Here is a 19716-nt window from a genome sequence, read left to right as displayed (position 1 = left end):
AAAAATAACATCTTCCTGCAAATAACATGGTATTCAAAATTACAGATATAAAATAAATTCCAAATGAAGTAGAGGAAAATTAGAGAAAAAAATCCTCGCCCATTGTTGATATAAGTTGAAACACACTTCCTAATATGTAAAATCTTTCATGGGGTCTTGTGAAGATATAATAAGTCAAATGACTACATTCAGTGCTGTGGGATTCAATGATGTTCATTAATTCCTCTACCTTTACATCCTTCTTTCCTTTTCTGAAGTCAAACACCTCAGCCCCTTTTCACATGCACATGCACAACAGACTTCAAAATTGCAGAAGTCTTCATCAATGAATTATCGAACCTCTTCTCAGCTCTCAAACATTGCATTCATTCCTTCGTGGTGAATTAATCTCTGTTGATCATATACTAACCTGATATTAACAATTTCATTGAGGTGCGATTACTTCAGATTTATTCTTTATATTCGCCCAATTCCAAGCCATTGTTGGAGTGGACTTGGGGCCAGATCAAAGCGGCAGGGCCCAGACCCGAGAGTGAGAAATGAATTGATATTTGGCCAATTTATGCACCGAGCCAAATTAAAAAGATCAAGGTGTGAAGGCTGTGGGCAAAGGACAAACTGGTATTTAGCTCACTACTCTGTGCGGTTTACTCACCGCAGTGCTGAACTGACTCTGCAGGTGGGGCCTGCAACCATCAGGCTGCTGGACTGCCTTCAATTGCCTCAGCACTGAACTAGCTCCATGGCTGTGGACTCACTTTCAGGGATCCAGCGATTCATGTTCTGCGTTATTGGTCAACTTTTTATTATTTGCATAATTTGTTCTTTTTTTCGCGCATTGGCTATTTGCTGTCTTTGCTGTGTGGGTTTTTAAAATAGGTCCTATTTTGTTTTTTTTCTTTTGTGGCTGCCTGGAAGAAGACAAATCTCAATATTGTATATAGTGTACATCCATTGATAATAAATGTACTTTGAACTTTGGACAAATCTAATAATCTGTTATCATAATCTCCAAGATCTTTCTCTAGTTAATTCCCATTAACTTCCTTTTTGTTTTCTCTATGCCTGCCCCAATTTTCTGCACACTAGATTTGTAATGTTGCTTATTCATCATTCTTTGATCAAACCCTGTTGGCTGTCTCACCTTTATCACTCACTGCATGTGGGAGCTTGATGTTCATAGTATGGAAGCAAGGGATGAGCTTTTACACATTCAGTATTTCGATGTCATTCAGTTCCTGTTTCCTTTGCCAATCACACAGCAGTTTCAATCAGAATAACCAAAGCATTTTTTAACTTATTCTGTAAAAACATGACATTTTATCTACTGTCCGGCAGATGCCTATGTGCCTTTGACCACAGCTTTCTACATTAGATTAGATTAGATTAGATTCAACTTTATTGTCATTGTGCCGAGTACAGATACAAAGCCAATGAAATGCATTTAGCATCTGACCAAAATGCAAAGAATAGTGTTATTTACAAAATAACTGCGAATAAAAAAAATGCTACAGCACACAAATATAAAAGTACTGAGACAGTACAATACGAATGCAATACTGCTTAGTGCTGTGATGAGAGGTTCAGCAGCGTCACAGCCTCAGGGAAGAAGCTCTTCCTGTGCCTGCTAGTATGGGAGCGGAGGCTCCTACAGCACCTACTGGATGGGAGGAGAGTAAGAATCCACTCAATACTGACAACACAAGGCTCAACCATGGGTTGTGAAATAGGCAATACTGCTCAACTTTCACCCTTACATTCTCCTTGCCAGGAAAACTATTAAATGTCCTTCAATACCAACATGTGCATCTCCAGCCTTTGCTGTTTCCTTCCACTGATGAAACTGTGTTACTTTGAACCATAGGCAAGGATCACATCCTCTGAATCAGAATCAGAATCATATTCAGTATCACTGGCATATGTTGTGAAATTTGATGTTTTGTAGCAGCGGTACATTGCCATGCATAATAATAAAAAACTATAAATTACAATAAGCAATATACAAAAAGTTGAATGAAGTCAGAGGGATCACATCCTCACTGCTGCCATTCAATAGATGTTAGTCGTCTAGCAGCCCTTGTCTGCTTACACACACGACGTTTGATCTACATTTCTACCACTTCTTTCCTAATGCTTTCTGATTCTGTCCAAAAATATAAACATGCAACAGCAATTCCCTGAGATATTCCCATTTATTTACAGCAGCTGTGGTGGAATATTGGTGAAAACCCTTGAAGTATTGTCAAACAGATCCTTTGGACCTGAGTGAAATAACAGCCGAAGCAGTACCCAGGCTTTCTGTCCAAAGAAATTCTCAGTGCTAATATTGCATTGATATGCCAATATTGAGAGCCATGAATACATCACATTATAAATAAGTTGAAAGGTTATCACATATCAGCTATTATCACATCCAATGGCTAAACAAGCTTAAACAGGTTGAATGCCTTGCTGTTCCTAATGCTAGAGTAATATTTGGCATTTGTTAATTGCTTTACTTATTATCACTATATTTAAAGGCCACTAAATCTATAAATTTTTAAACTTTCTTTACTCTTTTGTGTAATAGATTTCAACTGTCTGTATCTCACTATCATGGGCAGCATCTAGTGGAACTGCAGTCTCATACCTCCAGCAAGCTGCATTCAGTCCTGATCTCAAGTACTGTCAGTGTGAAGTGCAGAGTCATACAGTAAGGAAATATGCCTTTTGACCCAACTTGTGCAATCTGATCAAGTTGCATAACTGGCCAAGACCCATTTGGCCAATATTCCTTTGAACCTTTTCTCTCATTTACCTCTCTAAATGTCTTTTAAATGTTGTAATTGTACCTATTTTTACCACTTCCTCTGGCAGCTCATCCCAGGTATCCACCACATTGTACTTTAGATTCCCTTTAAATCTTTCCCACCTCACTTTAAAGTTACACATTTTTAGTTTTAAACATTCCTAGCTTGTGGAAAGGATTGTGACTATCCACCTTATCTCTGCTCCTCATAATTTTATAATCCTTAATATGGTCTCCACTCACCCTCCTTCAGTGCAGAGAAAACAGACCCAGCCTATCCAGACTTTCTTTGTAACTTAAGCCCTATAGTCCTGGTAAAATTCTTCTGACTTTTTTTCTGCATCCTCTCCAGCTTATCACATCTTTCCTATAGTATTATGATCGGAACTGTGCACAGCATTTCAGGCATGGTCTTGAATATGTGTAACAGGACAGCTTAACTCCTCACTTTGTGAACGGAAGTATACTATACACCTTCCTTAACATCTTGCCTACCTGTGTTCACATATTTAGGAAGCTATATACTTTTTTATATTTGAATATCGATATGTGTTAACTAGGGGGCTGTGAACAATCCAAATTTGAGGGAGGCAGCTATGAGAAGCACAGAGGAACACCTGGAGTAACTTCTGAAATGCCCGCTTTGCTGCCGCTGCTACTGTGCGATCGAGAATTGCCGGAGGGGAAGGCCCCAAATCCTCAACGTTGCCTATTGCCTGTTGCTGGGGCCGGGGTTGAAGGGCTCGGTGGAGATGGTGCTCGGTGCTTGGTGTCGGAGAGCTGGTCGGAGGCTTGGAGTTTTCGGACGGACTCAGAGTCGGACTGTGGTCGGATGCTTCCAGTATGCTGCATTAGCAAGTTGGCGGCTCTGGAGGTTCATCATCTGCGTGAGATGATTGACTTTCGAGAGACTTTGAGACCTTTACCGTGCCATGGTCCGTTCTTATCAAATTACAGTATTGCTTTGCACTTTTGTAACTATATGTTATAATTATGTGGTTTTTGTTAGTTTTTAAGTCAGTTTGTCATGTGTTTCTGTGATATCATTCTGGAAAAACAATGTATCATTTCTTAATGCATGTATTACTAAATGACAATAAAAGAGGACTGCATGTCCTCATAATCTAATCTAATCTAATATTTTATTTTTATTTTATTGAGATAAAGTGCGGAATAGAACCTTCTGGCCCTTCTAGCTGCTCCACCCAGCAACTGCCAATTTAACCCTAGCCTAATCACAGGAAAATTTACAATGACAAAGTAACCAACCAACCGGTATGCTTTCGGACTGTGGGAGGAAACCAGAGCACCTGGAGGAACCTCACATGGTCTCGAGGAGAATGTATAAACTCCTTACAAGCAGTAATGTACCCTATGGTCTCTCTATCCAACAGCACTCCCCAGCACCCTGCCATTCACTGTAAGTATCTTGGCTTCATTTATCTTCTTAAAATGTCTAACTTCTTTACAATTGTCTAAGTTAAATTGCACCTGCCATTCCTTTGCACATTCATGCAGATGATCTTGATCCTGTTGTAGACTTAGAGTTTGCATTTGTCTTTGAGATAGCATGGCTTTCCCCTGTTACTCTGGATTCCTCCTGTATTCTAAAAATATGCTGTCTGATAGATTAATTGGCCACTGTTGTACAGAAGAGTGGGGGGTGGCATTACTCTGTGAGCTGACATAAACCTGATGGGCCGAAATGGCTTCCTTTTCTGTTGTAAGGATTGTGTAGTGGGAGAGAGAGATCAAAGGGAGCAAAAAGGGGCAGTAGGGACATCCTGCATGCCAGTTTCGAGATGTCAGAATGCCAAGCGGGATAGCGAGTTCAAAAGAAGCGAGTGGGGGCAGTCGGAGCATTCTGGATGCCATAGTTCCCGAGGAGACGTTGGAGTATGTGTAATTAGACATTTGGCAATGGCCAATAAAATGAAGTTCGGTTTAAGCAGAATGGCCATTGTAGGAGCGACCATTGTGTGAGTGGGCCAGTGTTAGAGTAGAGAGTTCAGACTTTGGCCCACAGAGACTTTGTTGAGGATAGGTGTGGACTGCAGGTAGATTTTTTCAATTAATCTTTCTTTCTTTTTTTCTTGTTGAGCAGTGGGGGGTGCCAGGCAGAATAGTGGAATGCTTCTCTTGCAGGATGTGGGAAAGCAGTGTTTCTAAAGAGTACACCAGCAAGAAGTACACCCACCTGCAGCTTCTTTCAGAGCGCATCAAAGAATTAGAATTGGAACTGGAACTGGATGAATTCTAGATCATTCAGGAAGCTGAGGGTTGATCAACAGGACGTAAAGGAAGGTAGTTACACCCAAGGTGCAGGACACAGTTAACTGGGTGATATCAAGAGGAGAACAGGGGATAGGAAGCCAGTGTATTATGTGTATTATGTGACTGTTTTCCTCTGCAATGGTACAGTATACACTTCGGATACTGTTGGGAGGGATAACCTAACAAAGGAAAGCAACAGCAGTCAGGTCTCTAGCACTAAGTCTGGCTCTGTGACTCAGAAGGGAAGGGGGCTGTAGTGATAGGGAATTCAATGGTTAGGGGAACAGAGAAGACGTTCTGTGATGAGAACAAGATTTCCACATGGTCTGTTTCTTCCCAGGTGCCAAAGTTAGGGACATCTCGGATGGAGTCCATAGCATTCATAAGAGGGAGGGTGAGCAACCAGACGTCCTGGACCATGTCGGTACCAATGATATGGGTAGGAAGGGTAACAAGGTCCTGTAACGTGAGTTCAGGGAGTTAGGTGCTAAGTTAAAGGACAGGACCTCCAGGGTTATGATCTCATGATTGCTACCTGTGCCATGTGCTAGTGAGGCCGGAAGTAGGAAGATCATACAGTTTAACAAATGACGAAGGAGATGGTGCAAGAGGAGACTTCAGAATTTTTGGATTATTGGGCTCTCTTCCAGGTAAGGTGGGACCTGTACAGAAGGGACAGTTTTTACCTGAACTGGAGAGTAACTAATATCCTTACAGGATGGTTTGCTATAGTGCTGCATGGAGAGCGGGGGTGGGGGGGTTAGTTTAACTAGAGTTGCAGGGGGATAGGAACCGGAGTACCAGAGCAGATATGGTGTGGTGGTGGTGAAAGATGTTGTTAAGCCTACATACAAACTTAGGTTGGACTAACATTCTGACGTGTATATTTCAATGCAAGGAGATTGTAGGAATGGGGGATGAGCTTAGGGCATGGATCAGCACGTGGAATAGTGACATTGCAGCCATTAGTAAGACTTGTTTGAAGGAGGGGCAGGACTGGCAGCTCGATGTTCCAGGGTCCCATTGTTTTAAATGTGATTAAGCCGGAGGGATAAAAGGAGGAGGGGTGGCATTACTAGGCACTGTCATGACAGACAGGATAGTCTGGAGGGCTCATCTATTGAGGCTATACAGGTGGAACTGAGGTAAAAGAAAGGGATGACCACATTAAAGGGAACATATTATAGACCATCCAATAGACCGCAGGATTTAGAGAAGCAAGTATGCAAAGAGATCTCAGGCTGTGGCAAAAACATAATCTTGTGATAGCAGGTAATTTTAACTTTCCACATATTGACTGGGACTCCCAAACTGTAAACGGGCTGTATAGGATAGAATTTGTCAAATGTGTTCAGATAAGTTTCCTTAGTTTCAACCACAGGTTCCAACTAGAGAGCGTGAGATACTAGATCTCCTGTAGGGAATTATACAAGACAGATGATAAGTTTGTGTAGGGGAACACTTAGCATCTAGTGATCATAATGCCATTAGTTTCAAGATAATTATGGAGAAGGATAGGTCTGGCCCTCGGGTTGAGATTCTAAATTGGAGAAGGGCCAAATTTGATGGTATCAAGATAGGATCTGGCAAATGTGGATAGGTTATTTTCTGAGAGAGGTGTACTTGGTAAATAGAAGGCATTCAAAAGTGAAATTTTGAGAGTACAGAGTTTATATATTTTCGTCACAATAAAAGGTAAGGATAGCAGGTTTAGGGAACCCTGGTTTTTGAGAAATGAGGCCCTGGTTAAGAAAAAGGAGGGGCAGAGCAGGAAAAGAAGAAAGGAGCAAATATGGTAGTTGAGCATATAACAAATGCAAGAAGACACTTAAGAAGGAAATCAGGAGGACTAAAAGAACACATGAAGTTGCTCTAGCAGACAAGGTGAGGGAGAATCCCAAGGACTTCTACAGATATATAAAGAGAAAGGGGGAAAACATTGGTCATCTAGAAGATGAGAGAGGTTGTCTATGTGTGGAGCCTTAACAGGTCGGGGAGATGAAAAATGGATTTTTTGCATCTGTATTTACTTAGGAGATGGACACAGAGTCTATAGAAGTAAGGTCATGAACTATGTACAGATTACAGAGAAGGAGGTGTTTGATGTCTTGAGGTAAATTAGGGTGGACAAATCCCCAGGGTTTGACCAAGTGTTCCCTTAGATCCTGTAGGGGGCGAGTGAGGAACTTGAAGGGGCCTAGCAGGGATATTTAAAATATACTCACCTAAAAGTGTCATGCCAGAGGATTGGAAGATGGGCTCCAAGAAAAAGATCATAAGACTATAAAACATAGGAGCAGAATTATGCTATTTGGTCCATGAGTCTACTCCATGGCTGATCATGTAACGTGCATGTAACGAGAGCGTCTTGGACCTCCAGGTGGTCCACAGCAGGGGTGATTGATAAGTTTGTGGCCTACAGTAGAAGAAGATGAGTTATACAGCTCTCGTTACATGCATGCGCAGTTCAACTCTTTAAGTGAAAATGCAGAAAGACTGCAGTTAATAACTCATGTCCTTCTACTTTAGGCCTCAAATTTATCAATCACCCCTGCTATGGACCACCTCTGGAGGTCCAAGACGCCGACTTCTACAAAGAAGGGATCCGTATACTCCACGACCGCTGGACTAAATGTGTAAATGTAGGAAAAATAAATGTGCTAGGTTTTCTAAAATTGACTCCTTCTACTTTAGGCCATGAACTTATCAATCACCCCTCGTATTGTTTCCCCTCCTCAGCCACACTCCCCGGCCTTCTCCCTGTAACCTTTGATGCCATGGCCAATCAAGAACCTATCAATCTCTGCCTTAAATATACCCACAGCTGGACCCCACAGCTGCATGGGTTAACAAATTCCACAAATTCACCACTATCTAGCTGACTAACTTACTCCGCCCCTCTGCTTTAAGTGGATGCCCCTCTATCCTGAGGCTGTGCCCTCTTGTGCTAGACTTTCCCACCATGGAAAACACCTTCTCCACATCTACTCTGTCCAGGCCTTTCAATATTCAGAAAGATTCTATGAGAATCCCTCTCATCGTTCTAAATTCTAATGAGTACAGACCCAGAGCCACCAAACATTCCTCATATGATAAGCTTTTAATTCCCAGAATTATTCTTGTGAACCTCTTCCGAACCCTCTCCAATGCTAGCAGACCTTTTCTTACATGAGGAGCCCAAAGCTATTCACAATATTCAAGGTGAAGCCTCACCTTGAATATTATAAAGCCTCATCCCTGCTTTTATATTCTAGACTTCTTGAAATGAATGCTAACATTGCATTTGCTTTTCTTTCCACTGACTCAACCTGCAAGTTAACAATCAGGATGTTCTGCACAAGTACTCCCAAATCCCTTTGCATCTCAGATTTTTAGATTTTCTCCCCATTTAGAAAATAGTCTGCACATTTATTTCTTCTACCAAAGTGCATGATCATGCATTTTCCAACGATTGTATTTCATTTGCTATTCTCTTGCTCATTCTCCTAATCTGCCTAAGTCCTTCTGCAGCCTCCCTATTTCCTCAACAATACCTGTCCCTCCACCAATCATTGTATCATCTGCAAACTTGGCAACAAAGCCAACTATTCCATCATCTAAATAATTGATATACAGCATAAAAAGAAATGATCCCAACACCAACCCCTGCTGAACACCACTAGTCACTGGCAGCCAACCAGAAAAGGATTCTTTTGTTCTCACAGACCGCCTCCTACCAATCAGCCAATGCTCTAACCATGCCAGTAACTTTCCTGTAATACCATTGGCTCTTAACTGGGTAGCAGCCTCACGTGTGGCACCTTGTAAAAAGCCTTCTGAAAATCCAAATTTACAACATCCGGTGCATCCCTTTATCTATCCTACCTGTCATCTCCTCAAAGAATTCCAACAGGTTCTTCAGGCAAGATTTTTCCTTAAGCCTGGAAATTATACGCTGGTGAGTAGTAAGTAAGTTATTTGAAGGTATTCTAAGGGACCGGATATGTAAGTATTTCGATGGACAGAGACTGGTTAACGATAGTCAAAATGGCTATGTGTATGGTCAGTTGTGTCTGATGAATCTTATAGAGTTTTTTTTGAGGAAGTTGCCAGGGAAGTCAATGAAGAAAAGGCAGTTATCTTCATAGTGAACTATTGCAAGGTCTTTGACAAGATCTCACATGGGAAGTTGGTGAGGAATATTCATTCAAGTTGAGGTAGTAGATTGGATTAGATATTGGCTTCGCAGGAGAAGCCAGGGAGCAATTGTGGATGGTTTCCTCTCTAACTGGAGGTCTGTGACTAGTGGTGTGCTACAGGGACTGGTGCTGGGTCCGTTGTTGACTGTCATCTATATCAATAATCTGGATGACAATGTGGTAAACTGAGTCAGCTAATTTGTGAATGGCACTAAGATTGGTGAGTAGTGGACAGTGAGAAAGCTTCCAACAAGATCTGGACCAGCTGGAAAAATTGGCTAAAAAATGGCAGATGGAACTTAACATAGAAGCATAGAAACATGGAAAACCTGCAGCACAATACAGGTCCTTTGGCCCACAAAGCTGTGCCGAACATGTTCTTACTTTATAAATTACCTAGGGTTACCCATAGCCCTCTATTTCTCTGAGCTCCATGTACCTGTCCAGGAGTCTCTTAAAAGACCCTATCATATCCGCCTCCATTACTGTCGCCGGGAGCCCATTCCATGCACTCACCACTCTCTGCATAAAAAACTTACCCCTGATATCTCCTTTGTACCTACTTCCAAGTATCTTAAAACTGTGCCCTCTCATGCTAGCCATTTAATGCAGAGGAGTGTGAGGTTTTGCTCTTTGAGAGGACAAACCAGGGTCATACTTACACGGTGAGCATTAGGGCACTGAGGTGTGTATTGAACAGAGAAATTTCGGATTACAGATAGATAAGGTTGTAAAGAAAGATTTTGGCAGATTGGCCTTCATAAATCAAGGTATTAAGTACAGGAGTAATGTTCAAGTTGGTGAGACCTAATTTGGAGTATTGTGTGTAGTTTTTGTCACCTACATACGGAAAGTTGTTAACAGGTTTGAAACAGCACAGAGGAAATTTACAAGGATGTTACCAGGACTTGAGGACCTGAGATATAGGGAAAGGTTGAATAGGTTAGGAATTTATTCCTGAGAGCGTGGAAAAATGACAAGGGATTTGATAGAGGTATACAAAATTTTGAGGGGTATAGATATGGTTAATGCAAGCAGCCTTTTTCCACTGAGATTGGGTGAAACTAGAACTAGAGGTGATGGGTTAAGGGTGAAAGGTGAAATGTTTAAGGACAAAATGGAGCGGAGTTTCTTCATTCAGTGGGTGGTGAGAGTTGGAATGATCTGCCAGTAAATCTGCTGACTGCGGGTTTGATTTCAATATTTAAAAGTAATTTGTATAATACATGGATGGATGGGTATAGAAGGCTATAGACTGGGTGCAGGTTGATGGGACTGAACCAGTTCATGGTTTGGCATGCACCAGATGGGACAAAATGTCTGTTTCTGTGCTGTAATGATCTATCATTTTGAGACTCTATGAAAATGCTAAATATGGTAGTAAGTAAGATTTTAGTATCAGTTGTGGTGATATACACTCATCAACAATATATAGAGGTAGGCATATTGGCAGAATTCCTTTGAAACCTTTCACTTATTGAAAGTTTCAATTATTTGCTCTGCCAGGGCGCTTCAAATACCAGAACTAGTCATTCCAATAATGGCTACAGTATTGTTATAACCCCTACAGGAACAGACAGAATTGATGTGACATTTTACTATTAAGATACCATAGCTCTAGGGTTGTATTAGTTTCAAATGCAGGTTGCCCCTTTCTTTCTTATGTACTGCACTTAAATTATTTGTTAAATAAATGAAAAGAAATTGAAGCATATCTGTAGCATGGAGTTCTCTTTAGCAATGACCTCTGAACAATTTTGTAAAATAATGATCTAATTATAAGGAATGATCTGAAAGTGAGCTAAAACATAAAAGCAGTATTACTGTGACCACTGATTTGCCAGTATTTACCTCATCAATGCGGTACCATCTGAGGGAAAAGAAAATAATCATGTAAAATTATAAGAAAGACAACAGTGGTAATATAGCTACGTACACAAGTACAACATCACTAATTGCAGCATAGGTGATACATATTACAATAGGTCATGGGTAGTTATGTTGTCAAAATATAAAATACAACTCAATAGCATGTAGTAAATTTGAAATTAAAGGAATGATTACTCACGAGAAGTTGTTTGAAGAGAAAGGGCTTCTCCACATATCATGGGTCACTGAATCCTATCAGTAATCATCGCATCAGAAGATGAATACTTGCACTTTTAAATTTGAGCAGACCCAAATGCTCTCATGAGACTGCACTCAGCCACACTCTGATGAATGGATACAAATGCACACTCACCATTTTCAGTTCAACTCAACTGATGTAGCAAGTTCATGAGGTTCGTTTAATCTAAATGATTTTAAATTGGGAGTCCTAGGCTCTTTAGGGATCTTTTATCACTAACTTTCTTCATCCTTTTTTTAAATGGTCTTAACTGATATATTGCCTTAAAAAAATTCACTAAGACACGGAAGTAGGTAACGTGAGGCAAAATGAACAAATAGAACTTTTTAGTAAGTCAGAAGTCAGGCATTGTGGCCTAAAGTTAAATGCTTTTATAGGAGTCAGTGTGGACCTGGAGCAAGAGATCTGTAGCTCAACTCTGTGATCAGAACTCTGTCACTACTCACCACCCTGAATGCAGATTAATTGGAATCTCTCCTAAATAACACTTACACAATCTCCATACCTTTCCTCAGTCCTCCACCTTTTTATAATGGAATGTTTTCCCCTGAATCTTTCTATTCTAAACCCCTCTAGTTTTCTCTGGTCTTACTTCATAGTTGTCTGTTACCTGCACATCTGTCTATTCAGCTGCCTGCTGGATAGGCAACTGCACACGCACTTCCCCAGTAATATCAAAGTACTTATTTCTAATGCAATGACTACGACAATGAATTTATGTATGGAAAACTTCATGTTGCTAGAGTTTTGAAGGCTAACAATTCGGATGGTTTTGGCTTTCAGAGGACATTCTCAGGAATGAGCCAATACTTTCAAAGTATCTCTCACAATTGTATACTTCACAACAAAATGTAGTACAGTACACTGTATTTATAAACAATTGCAAAAAATACCTACCCAAGGGATCCTAGTGGGTGAAAAGGAACTCCTGCTGAGTGACTACTGTCCTTAGGCAGAGACTATTTTTTTATGAAATCTGTCAAGGAGCACTTTATACTGAACTCATACTACCAAGGATTTTGCCAAATTCTTTTTATACACTGGTTGGCATTGTATTCATTTTCTATGGAAATTTTAGCTGGTAATGTTTGACCCATCTCTATTGTCTCTCCAAAACTTTACAAATCCATTGGAAGAATAAGTAAGCCAATATCCTCGACAACAAGATTCTCATTGCATATAATCAACTCCATGAGGCAGACCAAATCACTTGTAAGTTCATCAGCATATTCCTGAAATAACTATCTGTACTTCACTCTGTCATGAGCTTAGATTACCATGCACAGTAGATAGGAGTGCTATATAAATAGTCAAAGAAGCATTCTACCTCAAAAAAAAAACACTACCTCACAAACTAATTATCTATTTCCCTTCCTGAACCCTCTGCTCTTGCTCCATCTGCCCAAGAGTTAGTGATTCCAGTGTGGCCTCATTGGTCAACTCAAGCGTGGAAGTAGATCTTCCTTAATACTACTTAACCAGGTATTGCAACTTATCCCTTCATGTCGTTGTTGCCTCGAGCATGCTTAGTTGATACAGAAGCATTAGCATGTGAAGAAATGGACATCCATCATGCTACCACCTCTAGCTTTGCAATGTATTCATTCCAATGTCCTCAATTCCATCACATATTTAATTCTACCAATTCTCTGAAATAATATTCCAAATATTCTTTTGCTTAGAAGCATTTTCAAAGATTGTTTAAGCAATTTAATTCTACTCAGTGAATTAAAACACAAAAACACATCTTGTCTTACAAATCCTTAAAATCATTAACAATGGGGATTATGGAGAAACCTTCCTAAACTTGACTGTCTTCAGAGTTTGTTACTATTCTACATCTGCTATGTGATGTCATACCAGCACTGATTTTACCCATTTGGTCCAATCAAGATGTATTCTCAGTGCAAATAGGCTTCAACCAAGTTATGTGTTCATAATAACATTCACAATGCTTCCATCTGCAAAATACACCACACCTATAATGAACATCCTATTGGGAATGAATTAGTAAACAGCATAAGCAGGAAATGATTTAACCTTTGGCTTTTCTGCTGCGACATCAAGATCATCCAACTTCAGTCATTAAATCACAGTATGCAGATCTTACTTACAAATATGCACACTTGGAGACTGAGCTCCGGGTTATTAAGTATGGAAAAATAACCCTTACACTAAATATCAGAATGCAAAGTTCTTTAACCTACCAGTCCATGCCACAACACACCATCTACAATAACCAAACTCTATAACAAATATGTAGATCAATTTCCAAATTTCAGGAGTTACTCCTTAACGTAGGAAGATATTGAAAACAAAATTATCCACTATCCGCTATCTAGAGTGTCCCAGCTCAGCCTTTTACTGACTAAGGAAGATGATACAAAGACCAAGAACTTTAGCCTGGCACTAGGCTTTTCGCCAACTGTGCAACAGTGATCTGTGTTCTCCTGTGTACTTTAAGATTATGGACAACAAAATACTGGAGCAATATCACTAATGCTGCATCTGGAAATTTGATTCAATTAGCAGGATAGAGGATCAATACCAGTATCAATGCTTGCATCAAGGCCAAACCATCTCCAGGGGTAGGTGGCCACCAGTTCTTGAAACTAGCAGGCGAAATTCAATCACAGGATAAGATTCACAGGATGATACTGTGATAGAATTAGAATTGCTGACAACAAAGTTCTAAACTCATACAAAGACCTTAAGCCCTATCCGAAACAGAGCACCTTCACTAAATAGAGGTTATAATGTAGCTACCTACTCTTCAAAAACTAATTCACTGCCCTATTATCTTCCATGGCGAGTTTAGCTGCCAATGCAGCAGTGGGTAAAATTGTGTATTTATTATTATCGTAAAATTTGAGTAATATTGCAAATATATTGTTTGATTAAGTATTTTTGTTGTTTAAATAACTCATTATGGGTTATATGTAAAAGTATGTGAATGGCTTATGTTATTATGTCACCATGACATATGTATGTGCCTCACATAAAGTAAAGCTGAAATTAGACATGCTATTCCCAGCTCCATGTTCTTCTTTTAAGTAGTTTAATGTTCCAGAATTACAAAACATAACATTGACAACGAGAAAATTTTAAATGAACCTGAGATAACTACCCACTTGTTGAAGCACAGCAAGATGTTCGAGATTTTAAAAAAGTGCAGCGAGATGTTTGAGCTTTTAAAAAGTGCAGTGTGCTTTCTTTGCAAGAGAGGAAGATGGTTGAGTTGATAAGGCAGAAAACGGAAGAATTCAAGGGTTCATGAACAATGAATACCAGGTGGTAATAATCATAAATAATAAAAATAGCAGACATGACTGGCTCCATTGGAAAGATAAATACGTTCCATTGCACAAGAGATAACTGGTTCCTGGATATGGAATGAATCGAGCAGCATTTTATAACAATTGGAATAGACAATGAGAAGTGAGTGCCAGTTTTGCTGAGTGCTATTGGAGGAAGAGCATAGAGATTGCACAGAAGTTTGACTGCTCCAACCAAAGCAGCAGAAGTGAGCTTTGCTGATATCATGAAAGTAATGTGGGACATTCAGAATGGAAACCTTTGTTGAATGCATCATACTTTGGATTTCAAAAGTGGAATTAATAGGAAGGAGAGTCTATTTCAGCATATATGGTTGAATTGAAGAAATTGTCTCAGCATTATCAGTTCAGTAATAGCTTAATAATGCACTAGGAGATCATTTAGTTTGTGGTATCTTACAAGAAAGCATTGAAAAACAGCTCAAACATGAAGAAATCTGCAGATGCTGGAAATACAAGCAACACACACAAAAAATGCTGGTGAATGCAACAGGCCAGGCAGCATCTATAGGAAGAGGTGCAGTCAACATTTCGGGCTGAGACCCTTCGTCGGGACTAACTGAAAGAAGAGATAGTAAAAGATTTGAAAGTGGGAGGGGGAGGGGGAGATCTGAAATGATAGGAGAAGACTGGAGGGGGAGGGATGGAGCTAAGAGCTGGAAAGTTGATTGGCAATAGGGATACAAGGCTGGAGAAGTGAGAAGATCATGGGACGGGAGGCCTAGCGAGAAAGAAGGGAGGGGCAGAGAGCCCAGAGGATGGGCAAGGAGTTATAGTGAGAGGGACAGAGGGAGAAAAGAGAGAGAAAAAGGGGGGGAGGGGGAGGATAATTAAATAAATAAATAAGGGATGGGGTACAAGGGGGAGGTGTGGCATCAGCGCAAGTTAGAGAAGTCAATGTTCATGCCATCAGGTTGGAGGCTACCCAGACGGAATATAAGGTGTTGTTCCTCCAACCTGAGTGTGGCTTCATCTTTACAGTAGAGGAGGCCGTGGACAGACATGTCAGAATGGGAATGGGACATGGAATTAAAATGTGTGGCCATTGGGAGATCCTGCTTTCTCTGGCAGACAGAGCGTAGGTGTTTAGCGAAATGGTCTCCCAGCCTGCGTCGGGTCTCACCAATATATAGAAGGCTGCATCGGGAGCACTGGATGCAGTATATCACCCCAGACAACTCACAGGTGAAGTGTCACCTCACCTGGAAGGACTGTCTGGGCCCTGAATGGTGGTGAGGGAGGAAGTGTAAGGGCATGTGTAGCACTTGTTCCACTTACAAGGATAAGAGCCAGGAGGGAGATCGATGGGAAGGGATGGGGGGACGAATGGACAAGGGAGTTACGTAGGGAGCGATCCCTGATGTGCTTGGTGGTGGGATCCCATTAGAGGTGGAACTGAAGCATAACTCGCAACTCAAAAGAGCAGTTGAAATCACTGTATCAATGGAAACAGCAGACAGAGACACAATTGAATTGCAGTCAGGAATAAAAATAAGTGTGAACAAAATTGCAGCATCTAAAGAGAAACAAATTGTGTTACCATTGTGACAGCAGCTCACATTTACCAGACCAATGCAGATGTAAAGGTTAAATCTGCAGAAAATGCAACAAAGAAGGACATATACAAAAATCAAGTCAGACAGACAAAAATAAATAGAGTACACAGGGAAGAGAAAAATTCAAGTTGCAGTTTCTAAAAGAGCACCAATCAGCATTCTCTTGATGAAAAAATCTGATGATGATGAAAGTGACACAGGGCTGGGTAGCCTGGGAGTTATTACCCCTCCACCAACAGGCTCTTGAACAAGAGAGAACAACTTCACTCAATTTCACCTGCCCTATCACTGAACTGTTACCACAACCGATGGACTCACTTTCAAGGGCTCTTCATCTCATGTTCTCGATATTTATTACTTATTTATTATTATTACTTTTATTTTTTTCTCAGCTCAAGCTGTTAAAAACCTGAGATATGAGTACAGCCAAACACACTCATTGTTCAGTTGCTAGGAACTTTTAGACTATTCTAGTGGTGTTTACACAAAATAATCTGCAGATGCTGGGATCAAAGCAACAGTCACAACACACTGGAGGAACTCAGCAGGTCGGGCAGCATCCGTGGAAACGATGAGTCGACATTTCGGGCCGGAACCGTTCGTCAGGACTGTAGAGGGAAGGGACAGAGACCCTATAAAGAAGGTGGGGGAGGGTGGGAAGGGGAAGGCTGGTAGGTCCAGGTGAAAAACCTGTGAGGAGAAAGACAAAGGGGTGGGGGAGGGGAAGCAGGGAGGTGATAGGCAGGAAAGGTGAAGAAGGAATAGGGGAAAACACAATGGATAGTAGAAGGAGGCGGATCCATGAGGGAGGTGATAGGCAGCTGGGAGAGGGTGCAGAGTGAAATAGGGATAGAGGAAGGGAGGGGGAGGGAATTACCGGAAGTTGGAGAACTCTATGTTCATACTAAGGGGCTGGAGACTACCTAGATGGTATATGAGGTGTTGCTCCTCCAAACTGAGTTTAGCCTCATCTTGGCAATATGGTGAAACCCAACGCAGATTGGGGGACCGCTTCGTCGAGCACCTCCGCTCCGCCTGCCACAACAAACAGGATCTCCCGGTAGCCACCCACTTCAACTCTGCTTCCCATTCCCATTCAGATATGTCCATACATGGCCTCCTCTACTACCATGATGAGGCTAAACACAGCTTGGAGGAGCAACACCTCATATAGCATCTAGGTAGTCTCCAGCTCCTTGGTATGAACATAGAATTCTCCAACTTCCGGTAATTTCCTTCCCCTATCCCTATTTCACTCTGCCCCCCCCCCCCCAGCTGCCTATCACCTCCCCCATGGTTCCGCCTCCTTCTAGTACCCATTATGCTTTTCCCTATTCCTTCTTCACCTTTCCTGCCTATCACCTCCCTGCTTCCCCTCCTCCACCCCTTTGTCTTTCCCCTTACTGGTTTTTCACCTGGAACCTACCAGCCTTCTCCTTCCCACCCTCACCCCACCTTCTTTATAGGGCCTCTGCCCCTTCCCTCTACAGTCCTGACGAAGGGTTCTGGCCCAAAACGTCGACTCATCGTTTCCACGAATGCTGCCCAAAACCTGCTGAGTTCCTCCAGTGTGTTGTTAGTGGTGTTTAGTATTGCAGCTTTCTGGAGGTTTCTATAAATATTGCTGTGTAGACCTAATTGTTTAATGCTATTGTGTAGTGACATTGGGATGACACCAGCTGGAGATATTACTATTGGGACAATGTATACCCTGTTCATGTTCCATAGTCTTTCAATTTTCTCTTTTAATTCAGCATATTTATGGTGTTTTTCACTTACTGATTTCTGTATGTTATGTGTGTTTGAAATGGCTATATCTATTAAGTAAATCGTTCTTGTTTGTTTATCCTGTTGTATTATATCCAGACGGTTATCATGGATTATCTTATTTGTAATAATTGATTGGTCGTAATATAATTGGCAGGACTCTGGCTCTAAAACTAGATCAAACTTATATTTGTAGTAAGGTATGGTTTCTTTTATGAGTTTGTCTTTTAAAGCAGACTTTGGTGAATGATGTTTGTCACTTCATTATGCCTGTGTAAGTAATCAGTTTGAGTTAAACTGCTGTAGGATCCTGTAATGTATTGGATTGTTTCTGGTTTCTCTTGATATTTGCTGCATTTATCATCTTGAATTATGTATTTTTGATATTTTTTGTGTTAACCACCTGGTCCTGTATCGCCACAAGGAACCCTTCTGTTTCTGGGAAGAGTTCTTCAACTCTGAGCCAGGTGTTTGACACATTCTTGTCAACATCTAGGCTGCTCAGATCATGAGGATATCTTTCATGGAGGGTCAATCTCTTCCATTGGTTAACTTTTTCTTCAATATGATAATTTCTTCACTTTTCTGGGTTGTGCTTTCATTTAAATTTTGCAATGTGTTCTTCTTATCAGAAATGCATATACTTGCACGATGTGCTGAATCCTGTTTTTGCTGATGAAAATATATCCTTAGAAGTTTTATCTGACTGTTATGTAATATCTGTATGTCTGCTATTCCTCTTCCTGCTTCTGTCTTTGATATTGTTAATCAAAGTGTATTCTAAAATTTATCATTTCAGTTCTTATTTTTCTTCATAAATTTTCCAGATTGGTTTTGGACCAAGATATTATGCCAAAATAATTTGTGCTAATATGACTATAGTTAAAGTGTTTATTGCCTTTGTATATTTTCACTTTTGAGCTTTGATTGGCAGATTTTCTTAAGACTTGCAGTAAATCCTGTTGAAAGTTTTCCCTATATTGCACAATGATCTATTTTCTTTGCTTGTTGATACTCCAATACTTAAATGCTTCATATTCATACATCGGTCACATTGTATCTTGCTGCTCTTTTATATTCTACTAGCTCTATTGCACCTTTCTTTATGTTTGCTGTTCTGCACTTATCTAGTTTGAAGTTCATGTTTATAGCTTTTGAAAATAGTTCTACTACTTGAATTTATTGCTTTTGCCTTGCTGATGAAGGTGTGTATAATTTCAAATTGTCCACGTACAGAAGGTGTGTCAAGATATAATTTGTTTGGTTGATTCTGATTTGATACCCTATTTTCATCCAATACGTGAACTAGAGGGTGGGTTTAAAGCTACAGAAAACCAGAGTCAAGTTAAAACGTCGTCTTGGAAAATGCCTCAGTTTATTTTGATAATGGTGGTTGCTATTTTTTGATTGTTAATCGATAGGATGATTATAGTATGCCAAATGCTTCATCAGGTAGTGCAGGAATCTCACAAGTATTCGATATATTTTATATATATATTAAGAATTTCTATGTAGCATTGATGTGGCACAGAATCAAATGCTTTTAGGTCGTCAGTATAACAACACGAAAGATTTCATCAAACGTATCAAGGGTATTAATCTTTTTCTTCTTATTATTATTTCTTTTTTCTTTCTTTTTGTATTTACACAGTTTACTGTCTTCCACACTGGTTGTCTGCCCTGTTGGTAT

The 19716-nt window shown here is 40.4% G+C and overlaps 1 protein-coding gene across 1 annotated transcript in view; it reads right to left on the bottom strand.

Moving 5' to 3' along the window:
• The window catches only part of LOC134354274 (ethanolamine kinase 1-like), a 462806-nt gene that overhangs the window by 290830 nt on the left and 152260 nt on the right, over positions 1 to 19716 (bottom strand). The gene's annotated exons all lie outside the window — the stretch shown is intronic.

The sequence above is a fragment of the Mobula hypostoma genome, chromosome 11 (assembly GCF_963921235.1).
Source record: "Mobula hypostoma chromosome 11, sMobHyp1.1, whole genome shotgun sequence".
NCBI lineage: Eukaryota > Metazoa > Chordata > Chondrichthyes > Myliobatiformes > Myliobatidae > Mobula > Mobula hypostoma.
Note: the sequence above shows the minus strand (reverse complement) of the source record. Positions and strands in the feature narration are given on the sequence as shown.